General features: G+C 42.6%; 1 long non-coding RNA gene across 2 annotated transcripts; it reads left to right on the forward strand.

Annotated features, from left to right (window-relative positions):
- The first annotated feature begins 464 nt into the window (after nt 1–464).
- On the forward strand, nt 465–13,180 carry LOC139563207 (uncharacterized). 2 transcript variants are annotated; one of them, XR_011672507.1, is made up of 3 exons: nt 465–1,351; nt 1,836–2,445; nt 12,163–13,180. It is a non-coding gene; the product is annotated as an uncharacterized lncRNA (long non-coding RNA). The 2 variants fall into 2 exon arrangements; XR_011672508.1 differs by having other exon boundaries at nt 465–637.
- Nucleotides 13,181–14,187: the final 1,007 nt, after the last annotated feature.

A 14,187-nucleotide genomic window follows, 5' to 3' on the forward strand; every position in this document is an offset into this window, starting at 1 on the left:
AGAGAAGGGATGAAGGTGTGGGTCATGCGGATATAGGTGGCAAGGCAGACAGAGGAAATTCCAGTGCACCAATCAAACACTCACACAGTATTTCTACTGGCAGCTCATGTTCCCGAGCACCAAGTCACATCACCAGTAGTGTAGGCTACAATATACATCTCTGCGGAAATCCCACTTTCATGTTTCCATAGCCTAATTAATGCATATTTTAAACACATTTCAAGTTACTGGCCCTGCATCAAAATGCACTTGCAACGTAGGCCTACACATTTGCCTTCAATGATCAAATTCTTTTATACATTTTTCAGTCCTCCTAGAATAGCGCTAAAGTAGGCTTTATAGATTGTATCTATAATAGGCTTCCGACAATGGAATGATAGAAATGGCTTAGAAATTAACCGGACCAATGAGTGTGCGGTGGGCGTGTCCTCCTGCCTCTGCTGGTGTAAACAGCGTGTTCAGAAGCGCCAGGCTCGCGCGGAGCGGAGATGAGTGTATAAATACCAGAGTGCCTCTTCTCTCCGCTATACCAGACCTGACACATGACATAATTGTCCCTGTCACATCTCCGGTGTGTCCTCACCAAGACCGCACTTCCCGAAGGAGTCGACTAGACAACGGTTGGTTTATTCTACAGGTTGGTGCGTCTCTCGATCTCCGTGGAGTTTATAAGCTAACTACTAAACCTTTTGGGGATTTAAAAACAACTCCAGCTCGCTGCGCGCCTCTCTTTTACTCGCTAGGCTCTTACTCTAGTGGCAAAGCCAAAGCCACCAGTGTATCGGTAGTCTAGCCTGCTAATAGGAATACAACAGACTGTTTTGGGTCGTTGTGGACTGTACATGCTGCAGAAAGGAGCGGCCAGTGCCAGCTGTGGCTGTAAGGACCAGAGGTGTTTGTTTTCAAGGTGCGCCTTTTTGCGGTTTGTTCCAGGTCATCTCCTCCCGGTGCCATTCAACAGTGTCAAAATAAATCGGGCTACAAAATATACATGTATCACTATATGTAATTAATGCAATCTACACAATGCCATCCTTATAGACTTTGACGGTGCATGACAGCAACAATGGTACGGTGTCTGTGCGTTAACGACCTTATCATGTACCAACACGTTTCACCGGGAAAGCAAGCACAACTCGCGCAAGTGGTAGCATTGTTAAAACCACAAATTCTATTTATAGGGCTGGTTCGTGCATGATGTTGTATAATACGATACTGTGCAGCAAGGGTAGCCTATGTTGTGTATATTCACGCGCTCCGTTCGCATGTGCCACTGTATCTTGCGCTCGCTTCTCGTAACGTGCGCGCCCGGTTTCGCTGCCCTAGGGGGCATCAAGTGCACAGTCATCAGGTATGTGTTTTTTTATATTCTTCCAACAACATTCCGTCATTTTCAACATGTCTATATATGATTCAAGTTGTAGTGCTGATAATAGTTCAGTGTTGTTCAGATTGATGCGCCCATACAGGAAGCTATAGCTAATCGGTGATTATATTGAACTCAGTCAGTATTGGTGAGGTAAGAGCAGCGTTAGTTTATACTGGCCTATGTACCCAGCAGGTTCCTTCAGTATCAGGATATGTATGTGGAATGAGTGATGAGCACGTGACAATTGAGGTTTGACTGAGGCTGTAAGGGCATATTGATGATGAATGTAAGACATGCTTAGAATATGACAGCATTTGAGCTGCTCAATAAGTGAATGGATTTCCTGCTGTAATTGAAGTCTTTAGAGGGCTTAGTGGTCAGGGAATACGCAGTGTGCGTGTGTGTGTCTGTCAGATTTAAGAAAGGGGGAAAATGTTAACCCTGTACTGCCCCCTCCTTCTTTCAGTCGCTCTTGTAAAAGATGCATAGCTAGCAGAGATGACGATGATGATGATATCAAATCTCAGGAAAGGAATGACCACGACCGGATTTCAAGGCCATAATTGACAAGAGCCCTGCATGAGAAAGAGAGAGACAGAGAGGGAGGGACGTTTGGAAGCAACAGAGGTCCACATTAGAGCCACAGAACAGGGATTGAAGGAACACCTATTGGAACCATGTAATCAGTACTGGGAATGTCAAAGCATCTCAGAGAAACAGATACCTGGGTTTGACTGACAGCCAGAGATTGACAAACTAATTGGTATATTCAGAATGTACTGTAGGTTTCCACACAACTCATAACCAAGGAGAGGAGAAGAGAGAGAAAGAAAGGAGAGGAGAGTGAGAGAAGAAGGGAGGGGTGGAGAGAAAGGAAAGAGAATAGTGGAGAGAGAAAGAAGAGGGGAGGAATGGAGAAGAGAAAAGGAGGACAAGAGAGGAGATGAGATGAAAGGAGAAGAGAAGAAAGGACAGATGAAGAGAGGAGAGGAGGAGAAAGGACGGATGAAGAGAAGATAGGAGAGGAGAAGAGAGGGATGAACCAGAGTCGTGAGAAGAAACCAGGAATACAGCAGGTGAGTGCAACCTTGCCTTGCCTTCTTTTGACTTGCAAATATTACTGTGCGTACATGGCCTAAGGGGCAGGTGTGTGTGTGTGATACCCTCTTACCAGGGTCACTCTTGAAGGTATCTGTAGAATGACCAGAATAACAGAGACAACCCCATTTCTCATGAAGTGTATAAAATTGACACTACAGTTTATCATATGTCTGTATGGTGGTGGATGTACACATACTGTAGGTGTGGTGGTGGATACACACATAGACTATATATTACGATGGGTGGAGGAGGGAGAGAGAAGGATACAGAGGAAGAGTGGACGAGATGTCTGGAGAGTGAAGTATAGATAGAGAGGTGGAAAGGGATCAAGAAAGAGATTGAGGAGAGCTATAAAGAGATGGAGAGAGAGAGGCCTACAGTCTAATTATTACTCTAACAGCTACTAGTATCACTCCATATATTTGAGCTTGTTCTGTGGTTTTCTTAGTAATGATATAGAATGACTAGAAAGGACATTCCATTCATGTTGTTGTGGCTCATATTGGCAGCAGCAATCAGAATGCTCACTGCATTGACTCATATCATATCCTCATCTCTAAGACTCTCATTGCCTTTCTAAATGCTGTTTGCATGCAGCAATGTGTGTGCGTGCGTGTGCTTGCAATGATATGTAGTGGACCATGACAAATCCAGTGAATTTCAGGCTGGTGCATTTCAACTTGCGTGCTATTCCGTTTTGTTACATCCCTTCCAACTTGTTAGCAGCTCGTCTGTGTTTTTTCTGAGCTATGTTCAATCTGCTAGGTCTATTTCTATGCCGCGTATATTTCACTGTTCATTTGGCTAGGTCTGCAAGGCTCATTCTGCACATTTTTTTATATGTACAGTCTGCCAAGTCCATTTATATGTTAATTCCACTAGGTGTATTTCTAAGTCCATTCTGCTAGGTGTATTTCTAAGTCCATTCTGCTAGGTGTATTTCTAAGTCCATTCTGCTAGGTGTATTTCTAAGTCCATTCTGCTAGGTCTATTTCTAAGTCCCTTCTGCTAGGTGTATTTCTAAGTCCATTCTGCTAGGTCTATTTCTAAGTCCCTTCTGCTAGGTCTATTTCCATGTTCCTTCTGCTAGGTCTATTTCTAAGTCCATTCTGCTAGGTGTATTTCTAAGTCCATTCTGCTAGGTCTATTTCTAAGTCCCTTCTGCTAGGTCTATTTCCATGTTCCTTCTGCTAGGTCTATTTCTAAGTCCATTCTGCTAGGTGTATTTCTAAGTCCATTCTGCTAGGTGTATTTCTAAGTCCATTCTGCTAGGTGTATTTCTAAGTCCATTCTGCTAGGTGTATTTCTAAGTCCATTCTGCTAGGTGTATTTCTAAGTCCATTCTGCTAGGTGTATTTCTAAGTCCATTCTGCTAGGTGTATTTCTAAGTCCATTCTGCTAGGTGTATTTCTAAGTCCATTCTGCTAGGTCTATTTCTAAGTCCATTCTGCTAGGTCTATTTCTAAGTCCCTTCTGCTAGGTCTATTTCCATGTTCCTTCTGCTAGGTCTATTTCTAAGTCCATTCTGCTAGGTGTATTTCTAAGTCCATTCTGCTAGGTGTATTTCTAAGTCCATTCTGCTAGGTGTATTTCTAAGTCCATTCTGCTAGGTGTATTTCTAAGTCCATTCTGCTAGGTGTATTTCTAAGTCCATTCTGCTAGGTGTATTTCTAAGTCCATTCTGCTAGGTCTATTTCTATGTCCATTCTGCTAGATCTATTTCTATGTCCATTCTGCTGGTTTTGTTTTTATATGTACATTCTGCTAGGTCTATGTCTACATAAATTCTGCTAGGTCTATTTCTAAGTCCATTCTGCTAGGTCTATTTCTAAGTCCATTCTGCTAGGTCTATTTCCATGTTCCTTCTGCTAGGTCTATTTCTAAGTCCATTCTGCTAGGTCTATTTCTAAGTTCATTCTGCTAGGTCTATTTCCATGTTCCTTCTGCTAGGTCTATTTCCATGTTCCTTCTGCTAGGTCTATTTCCATGTTCCTTCTGCTAGGTCTATTTCCATGTTCCTTCTGCTAGGTCTATTTCCATGTTCCTTCTGCTAGGTCTATTTCCATGTTCCTTCTGCTAGGTCTATTTCCATGTTCCTTCTGCTAGGTCTATTTCCATGTTCCTTCTGCTAGGTCTATTTCCATGTTCCTTCTGCTAGGTCTATTTCCATGTTCCTTCTGCTAGGTCTATTTCCATGTTCCTTCTGCTAGGTCTATGTCCATGTTCCTTCTGCTAGGTCTATGTCCATGTTCCTTCTGCTAGGTCTATTTCCATGTTCCTTCTGCTAGGTCTATTTCCATGTTCCTTCTGCTAGGTCTATTTCCATGTTCCTTCTGCTAGGTCTATTTCCATGTTCCTTCTGCTAGGTCTATTTCCATGTTCCTTCTGCTAGGTCTATTTCCATGTTCCTTCTGCTAGGTCTATTTCCATGTCCCTTCTGCTGGTTTTGTTTTTATATGTACATTCTGCTAGGTCTATTTCTATGTCAATTCTGCTGGTTTTGTTTTTATATGTACATTCTGCTAGGTCTATGTCTACATAAATTATGTTAGGTCTATTTCTATGTCAATTCTGCTAGGTCTATTTCTATGTCCATTCTGCTAGATCTATTTCTATGTCAATTCTGCTGGTTTTGTTTTTATATGTACATTCTGCTAGGTCTATGTCTACATAAATTCTGTTAGAAATAGACCTAACAGAATGTACATATAAAAACAAAACCAGCAGAATTTACATAGAAATAGATCTAGCAGAATGGACATAGAAATAGACCTAGCAGAATGGACATAGAAATAGACCTAGCAGAATGGACATAGAAATAGACCTATGTCCATTCTGCTAGGTCTATTTCCATGTTCCTTCTGCTAGGTCTATTTCTAAGTCCATTCTGCTAGGTGTATTTCTAAGTCCATTCTGCTAGGTCTATTTCTAAGTCCCTTCTGCTAGGTCTATTTCCATGTTCCTTCTGCTAGGTCTATTTCTAAGTCCATTCTGCTAGGTGTATTTCTAAGTCCATTCTGCTAGGTGTATTTCTAAGTCCATTCTGCTAGGTGTATTTTTAAGTCCATTCTGCTAGGTGTATTTTTAAGTCCATTCTGCTAGGTGTATTTCTAAGTCCATTCTGCTAGGTGTATTTCTAAGTCCATTCTGCTAGGTGTATTTCTAAGTCCATTCTGCTAGGTGTATTTCTAAGTCCATTCTGCTAGGTGTATTTCTAAGTCCATTCTGCTAGGTCTATTTCTAAGTCCATTCTGCTAGGTCTATTTCTAAGTCCCTTCTGCTAGGTCTATTTCCATGTTCCTTCTGCTAGGTCTATTTCTAAGTCCATTCTGCTAGGTGTATTTCTAAGTCCATTCTGCTAGGTGTATTTCTAAGTCCATTCTGCTAGGTGTATTTCTAAGTCCATTCTGCTAGGTGTATTTCTAAGTCCATTCTGCTAGGTGTATTTCTAAGTCCATTCTGCTAGGTGTATTTCTAAGTCCATTCTGCTAGGTGTATTTCTAAGTCCATTCTGCTAGGTCTATTTCTATGTCCATTCTGCTAGATCTATTTCTATGTCCATTCTGCTGGTTTTGTTTTTATATGTACATTCTGCTAGGTCTATGTCTACATAAATTCTGCTAGGTCTATTTCTAAGTCCATTCTGCTAGGTCTATTTCTAAGTCCATTCTGCTAGGTCTATTTCTAAGTTCATTCTGCTAGGTCTATTTCCATGTTCCTTCTGCTAGGTCTATTTCCATGTTCCTTCTGCTAGGTCTATTTCCATGTTCCTTCTGCTAGGTCTATTTCCATGTTCCTTCTGCTAGGTCTATTTCCATGTTCCTTCTGCTAGGTCTATTTCCATGTTCCTTCTGCTAGGTCTATTTCCATGTTCCTTCTGCTAGGTCTATTTCCATGTTCCTTCTGCTAGGTCTATTTCCATGTTCCTTCTGCTAGGTCTATTTCCATGTTCCTTCTGCTAGGTCTATGTCCATGTTCCTTCTGCTAGGTCTATGTCCATGTTCCTTCTGCTAGGTCTATTTCCATGTTCCTTCTGCTAGGTCTATTTCCATGTTCCTTCTGCTAGGTCTATTTCCATGTTCCTTCTGCTAGGTCTATTTCCATGTTCCTTCTGCTAGGTCTATTTCCATGTTCCTTCTGCTAGGTCTATTTCCATGTCCCTTCTGCTGGTTTTGTTTTTATATGTACATTCTGCTAGGTCTATTTCTATGTCAATTCTGCTGGTTTTGTTTTTATATGTACATTCTGCTAGGTCTATGTCTACATAAATTCTGTTAGGTCTATTTCTATGTCCATTCTGCTAGGTCTATTTCTATGTCCATTCTGCTAGATCTATTTCTATGTCAATTCTGCTGGTTTTGTTTTTATATGTACATTCTGCTAGGTCTATGTCTACATAAATTCTGTTAGAAATAGACCTAACAGAATGTACATATAAAAACAAAACCAGCAGAATTTACATAGAAATAGATCTAGCAGAATGGACATAGAAATAGACCTAGCAGAATGGACATAGAAATAGACCTAGCAGAATGGACATAGAAATAGACCTATGTCCATTCTGCTAGGTCTATTTCTATGTCCTTTCTGCCAGGTCTATTTCTATGTGCATTTTGCTAGGTCTATTTCTACTGTGTGTGGGTGAGTCACTCTCAGACAGAGATTCAGGAGTTCTTGGCACGCATCTGTTGTGGAACACTGGGGAGCACACACACACATACACACTGCCACCGTGGACGAGGGAGCTGCCAGAGGCCACCATTTACTCCAGGAAACCATCAGGGCTCCAGCATAGTTTCAGAGGGGAAAGTAACACAAACACAGACACACACCTTCCCTCGCTCATGTGTCTGTACAAGCCTTCTGGCTTGGCGAGTTGCTCTCTGCCTCCTCCTTATCAAAATACCAGTTCTTCATATTATATTGTACAAGGTGCCAAGCAGAAACCAAATGGCACCCTATTTCCTACATAGTGCACTACTTTTGAACAGAGCCCAATAGGGAATAGGGTGCCATTTAGGATGTATCTTCTAGTAGTTTTGGCCTATCCATCAAGCCCTTAATGGGGTGTGAAGTTGTTCTGAGTGGTTGTTGTCCCGTCTCGCCCTGCCAGCCTTGCAGCTAGTTCCCCCTGGCATGTATCTTAGGATTCATCCCAAATGGTACCCTATTCCTACATTGTGCACTACTTTTGACCAGAGCCCTATGAGTGCTAGTTTAATGGAGTGCAGTATGTAGGGACGAGGGTGTAATTTCGGACGGAGATTGAGGCTAAGGAGTTAATTAATGAAATTAAACAGTGATCGGTCCAAGAAGTGGATAACATGGTGTAAATTGATACCAGGCATTTCCATGGCTTGGCATCTTGCTTTCTCCTCCTCCGCTGGGGGTTATTTTGGGTGGTGTGTGTGTGTGTACATACATGTGTGTGTTATTTGGGTGGTGTGTTTGAGGCCTATGGGCTGACTTGGCTAGCCCTAATCTGACCAGACAGACAGACAGACAGACAGACAGACAGACAGACAGACAGACAGACAGACAGACAGACAGACAGACAGACAGACAGACAGACAGACAGACGGACACTGACAGATCTCTCTGTGTCTCTCTCTGTCTCTCTCTGTCTGTATGTGTCTTTCTCTCTGTCTGTATGTGTCTTTCTCTCTGTCTGTATGTGTCTTTCTCTCTGTCTGTATGTGTCTTTCTCTCTGTCTGTATGTCTCTCTGTCTGTATGTCTCTCTGCCTGTGTCTGTCTTTTTTCTTTCTTTCTTTCTCTCTCTGTCTGTTTTTTCTTTCTCTCTCTGTCTTTCACTCTGCCCTTTCTTAGTTGTCATAATCTGTCACATTGATTTAGAAGTACACTCTGAAAGGCCCTTACAAGGACACTTTGTAGACACTTGGGCCAAAATCCTAACTTTAGGTTCTTGCACGTAACTCAAGATTTCCATACACATCTATTGACATCAATGCAGACCAGTGGTGGCTGGTGGCACTTTAAATAGGAGGACAGGCTCATAGTAATGTCTGGAACGGAATATATGGAATGGTACCAAACACATGTTACCATTCTATTACACTACATTCCATCCATTACTATGAGCCATCCTGCCCTCATCAGCCTCCACTAATGCTTATAGTAAGTTATGCACATATCTAAGTAAAGCACACAGGCGGCTGGTGAGGGGAGGACGGCTCATAATAATGTCTGGAATGGAGTGGTATCAAACATATGGAATCCATGCATTTGATATCATTCCATAGATTCCATTCCAGCCATTACTATGAGCCCATCCTCCCCATTTAAGGTGCCACCAGCCACCTGTGGCATATACATCACAAATGAGGTTTTTGCACATTGTTTGACACAGGACTGTATAGCTACTTTGTACTGTAGTCGGAAAGCGGTTCCACTGTCCAAACAGAAATATCCAATTGGAACTGCGATAGTAGAGTAGTAGACTCATACATTATTTAATAAGACTAGTTTGCATAAATGTGTATGAATGATGATGTGTCCATATGAAATCCTCACATGGATAAAACATTTAGAATTCAGATTTAATAGAAAAACAATATGCCTTAGACTGCGAGCGGCATTCAACAGTTCATTTCCTGTTACCCAAAATGCAAGCCAAGCTATTTAAGTCTCTCCAGTTGGACAGGAACCATATGGATCCTTTTTATCTGGTATTTGTTGTGTGTGTGTGTGTGTGTGTGTTTTATTTGTTGTGTGTATTTTTTATTTGCTGTGTGTGTGTGTGTGTGTGTGTTTTGGTATCTTAATAAAAGCCCTTAGAGGCTTAACACGATAGGCCAAGAATGCTTCATGTCTAATCAGGGTGTTCCTCAGCAGCCATTTGACCTGACATGGTTCTGTCAGACAAGATGCAGACGGCCTGCTCTCCATACTGTCTTAACATCACACCACTGACCTCATGTTCATTACGGCTTATCCTGAGGACACACACACACACACACACACACACACACACACACACACACACACACACACACACACACACACACACACACACACACACACACACACACAGTTGGGACATCTGGCTGTAAATGCAAGCCTGACTGCTAATTTGCCAAGAGATGTGTTTGGACAGGCTAGCCTTATTATCCTAACACAGGAGGACTGCTGTGTGTGTGTGTGTCAGGGTTGGACTGGTGATGAGTAATAGAAGTACCCTGGCAACAGGGTATATTTGGATGATTTATCATTAAGGGAGCAACAGGGTACAGTTGGATGATTTATCATTAAGGGAGCAACAGGGTACATTTGGATGATTTATCATTAAGGGAGCAACAGGGTACAGTTGGATGATTTATCATTAAGGGAGCAACAGGGTACAGTTGGATGATTTATCATTAAGGGAGCAACAGGGTACATTTGGATGATTTATCATTAAGGGAGCAACAGGGTATATTTGGATGATTTATCATTAAGGGAGCAACAGGGTACATTTGGATGATTTATCATTAAGGGAGCAACAGGGTACATTTGGATGATTTATCATTAAGGGAGCAACAGGGTACATTTGGATGATTTATCATTAAGGGAGCATTTTGCATGGCAAGTGTTAACATTAATGCCCTCAGAGCAGTCTCAATTCCTCGGGGCATGGACTCTACAAGGTGTGGAAAGCGTTCCACAGGGATGCTGGCCCATGTTGACTCCAATGCTTCCCAGTGTTGTTTCAAGTTGGCTGGATGTCCTTTAGGTGGTGGACCATTCTTGATACACACGGGAAACTGTTCAACATGAAAAATCCAGCAGCGTTGCAGTTCTTGACACACTCAAACTGGTGCGCCTGGCACCTACTACCATGCCCCGTTCAAAGACACTTAAACCTTTTGTCTTGCACATTCACCCTCTGAATGGCACACACACACTATCCATGTCTCAAGGCTTAACATCCTTATTTAACCCGTCTCCACGCCTTCATCTACACTGATTGAAGTGGATTTAACAAGTGACATCAATAAGAGATTCCTAGCTTTCAGCAGGTGTTCATAAAGTTTTGTCCAGTCAGTGTATATGCCTACTCCCCTCTAGCTTTCAGCAGGTGTTCATAATGTTTTGTCCAGTCAGTGTATATGCCTACTCTCCTCTAGTTTTCAGCAGGTGTTCATAATGTTTTGTCCAGTCAGTGTATATGCCTACTCTCCTCTAGTTTTCAGCAGGTGTTCATAATGTTTTGTCCAGTCAGTGTATATGCCTACTCTCCTCTAGCTTTCAGCAGGTGTTCATAATGTTTTGTCCAGTCAGTGTATATGCCTACTCTCCTCTAGTTTTCAGCAGGTGTTCATAATGTTTTGTCCAGTCAGTGTATATGCCTACTCTCCTCTAGCTTTCAGCAGGTGTTCATAATGTTTTGTCCAGTCAGTGTATATGCCTACTCTCCTCTATTTTTCAGCTGGTGTTCATAATGTTTTGTCCAGTCAGTGTATATGCCTACTCTCCTCTAGCTTTCAGCAGGTTTTCATAATGTTTTGTCCAGTCAGTGTATATGCCTACTCTCCTCTAGTTTTCAGCAGGTGTTCATAATGTTTTGTCCAGTCAGTGTATATGCCTACTCTCCTCTAGTTTTCAGCAGGTGTTCATAATGTTTTGTCCAGTCAGTGTATATGTCTACTCTTCTCTGGTACATGAGAGACAGAATGTTACATATTCCTGAAATAAGGCATCAACCTCTAGAGCAGGGGTATTGAACTCTGACCCTACGAGGTCCGGACCTCGGTGTCGCAGGTTGAAATCAGTCCCTGATTAGGAAGAATGAAAAAAAAAAAAAGCTGTGGAACTGGCTTCCAGGGCCAGATTAGAATTTGACAGCACAGTGTGTAGGTGTGTGTGTGTGTGTGTGTTGTAATGAGTTAGAGGATGCGATACACAGAGCCATATCTCTTGGAAGGAGAGTAATCCTTGTGGAGGATGAGGCAGGTTTGTCAAAGCTGACATCTGTCAGAACAGGAGGGAATAAACTACCTGTCACTACCTAGAGAGGCTGGAGAGATGGAGAGAGGGAGGGGTTGGAAGGGAGAGAGATTGGGTTAGCGAGATGGGGGAGTAAGAGAGACGGAGAGATGGAGAGAGGGAGGGATTGGAAGGGAGAGAGATTGGGTTAGCGAGATGGGGGGAGTAAGAGAGAAGGGGAGATGGAGAGAGGGAGGGGTTGGAAGGGAGAGAGATTGGAGAAAATAGAAGGATGGTTTGGAGAGCGATTTGGTTTGAAAGAAAAGAGAAAAAAGATGGGATTGGAGAAAGAGAGAGGGAGGGTTGAGGATAGACAGAAAGAGAGAAGGAGACTCTATCATATTCCCTTGATGAAAATAGGAAATTGAGAGAGCTGGTAGAATACCAACAAGTTACTGTCACATCCTGGAGGAGAAATAGGACTTTTTCGATCCAGCCTATCACAAATCATAGGAGACTGATGGATATTCATTTGGTTATCACCAGGTTTCGACTGGTTCCATTTTGGAAAGAAAAACACATTTAACGCTTGAATCAATCTAATACAATGAGAGAATCAAGCTCTCAAGGAATAGATTGTAAGAGAACAAACATCTAAGTAATGGGGAGAGAAATGTAATCTTATTCATTTTCTAGATTTGTTTTCATACAGGACTGAACTGAATAGACAAACAACCAAAATGTGGCCTGTGATTTTCTGTGTTTCAGGAAGACTGTGGGAACAAGAGTGGATCCAGCCCGCTTGACTGTGATGACAAGGTGAGTACACACACACAGATATACACACACACATACACACACATATACAAATGCATCCACAAATACATACACACGCAGATAAAGCTGTGTAAGTGCTCCCCGACAGCTTGCTCCCCAGTATTCTGCAAGGCACAGATTCCATGAGTCCATCCCCAGCACTGCATGTTGTTATCACAGTGTGTGTGGTTGTGTGGTTGTGGTTGTGGTTGTGTGTGTGTGTGTGTGTGTGTGTGTATCCTCGCCACACCGTGTAGTGAATAATGGATGTATGAAAGTGAGAGACCTCAGTAGAATGTGACTGCAGGGAGGAATGAACAGAGGGCTGAGTCTTGTCTTTCATCTGCCTGCTACGTGTCAATCTCATCTAGCTGATGGCTGTCGTATCATCTAGCTGATGGCAGTCGTGTCTCTCTGTCTGTCTGTCTCTCTCTCTTTGTCTCTGTCACTTTCTCTCTCTGTCGCTCTCTCTCTCTGTCTCTCTCTCTGTCTATATCTCTATCCAAGGCCGGTTGCAGATGCCATTGTTGGGGTGTGAGTCTGTCTGCCTGTCTGTCTCCCCAAGGCTTGTTTCTGATGTTAGCTGGTTGGTTTATCCTAGTAATTCAGCAGTACCAGCCCCAGATGTGTGTCTCGTGTTCTGAATGAATGTAGGAAAGCTGGAGAGGCAGAATTGATGACATATTCTAATTTAGCTGCTCGGATGATAAGTCATGTTGAGGTGATTCTGATGATGCTAATGGCATGTTTAGTGTGTAGTTGTTCACTTCATCATGTATTACTTATTCAATACTTATATAAGTTAACAACATCAGTGTGTGTTTTAAGTGAGACCCCAGGGATGTGTATGTCTTCCTGATGTAGTTTCTCCAGTCATTGGAGGTGTGTGTGTGGTTTCAATTAGACTTCAGTCAGCCCAGGACCCATACAGAGTGTATCCTAGCATGGCCTCTTTCTTCCCTACAGGATGTTCATACTTTCAACCCCACTACTCTGAGGGCTTAGGTGTGTGTGTGTGTGTGTGTGTGTGTGTGTGTGTGTGTGTGTGTGTGTGTGTGTGTGTGTGTGTGTGTGTGTGTGTGTGTGTGTGTGTGTGTGTGTGTGTGTGTGTGTGTGTGTGTGTGTGTGTGTGTGTGTGTGTGTGCACACATTAGTCTAACAGTATGTACAGGATCATGGTATACACCGTCCAATGAAATGCTTCCTTGCAGGTTCCTTCTCCACAATGCAACAACAATAACCAATAATAACATATAAGAGTACTAACATAAAGTAAATGGCTCAGTAGAATAGAATAAACATTTTAACATCAGTATAATACAGGAAGGAAGAATTTCTAGTCCAATATGTACATGTGTTCTGGGCAAGGGGGGATTGGAGGTAAGTGTACAAACTGAGCAGGTTAATAATAGTCTGGTAAGCAGCAGTTATAATGTGTGTGTATCATCAATGTATACACTGAGTGTACAAAACATTAGGAACACCTTCCTAATATTGAGTTGACGGGTCATGGACTCTACAAGGTGTCGAAAGTGTTCCACAGGGATGCTGGCCCATGTTGACTCCAATGCTTCCCACAGTTGTGTCAAGTTGGCTGGATGTCCTTTGGGTGGTGGACCATTCTTGGTACACACAGGAAACTGTTGAGCGTGAAAAACCCAGCAGTGTTGACGTTCGTGACACCGTTCGTGACATACTCAAACCGGTGAGCCTGGCACCTACTACCATACACTGTTCAAAGGCACTTACTTAGATATTTTGTATTGCCCATTCACCCTTTGAATGGCACACATAGACAATCCATGTCTCAATTGTACCAAGGGGGAGGGAGAGGGGGGGGGGTCCTTGATGATGCTGCAGGCCTTCCTAAGGCATTGTTTCAAGTAGATGTCCTGGATGGGTGGGAGCACGGTCCCAGTGTGTGTGTGAGAGAGCATGTGTGTGCGAGCATGTGGTTGTGTGTGGTGTGTGTGTACA

Source organism: Salvelinus alpinus, chromosome 33 (genome assembly GCF_045679555.1).
Source record: "Salvelinus alpinus chromosome 33, SLU_Salpinus.1, whole genome shotgun sequence".
In the NCBI taxonomy this organism is placed as follows: Eukaryota; Metazoa; Chordata; class Actinopteri; order Salmoniformes; family Salmonidae; genus Salvelinus; species Salvelinus alpinus.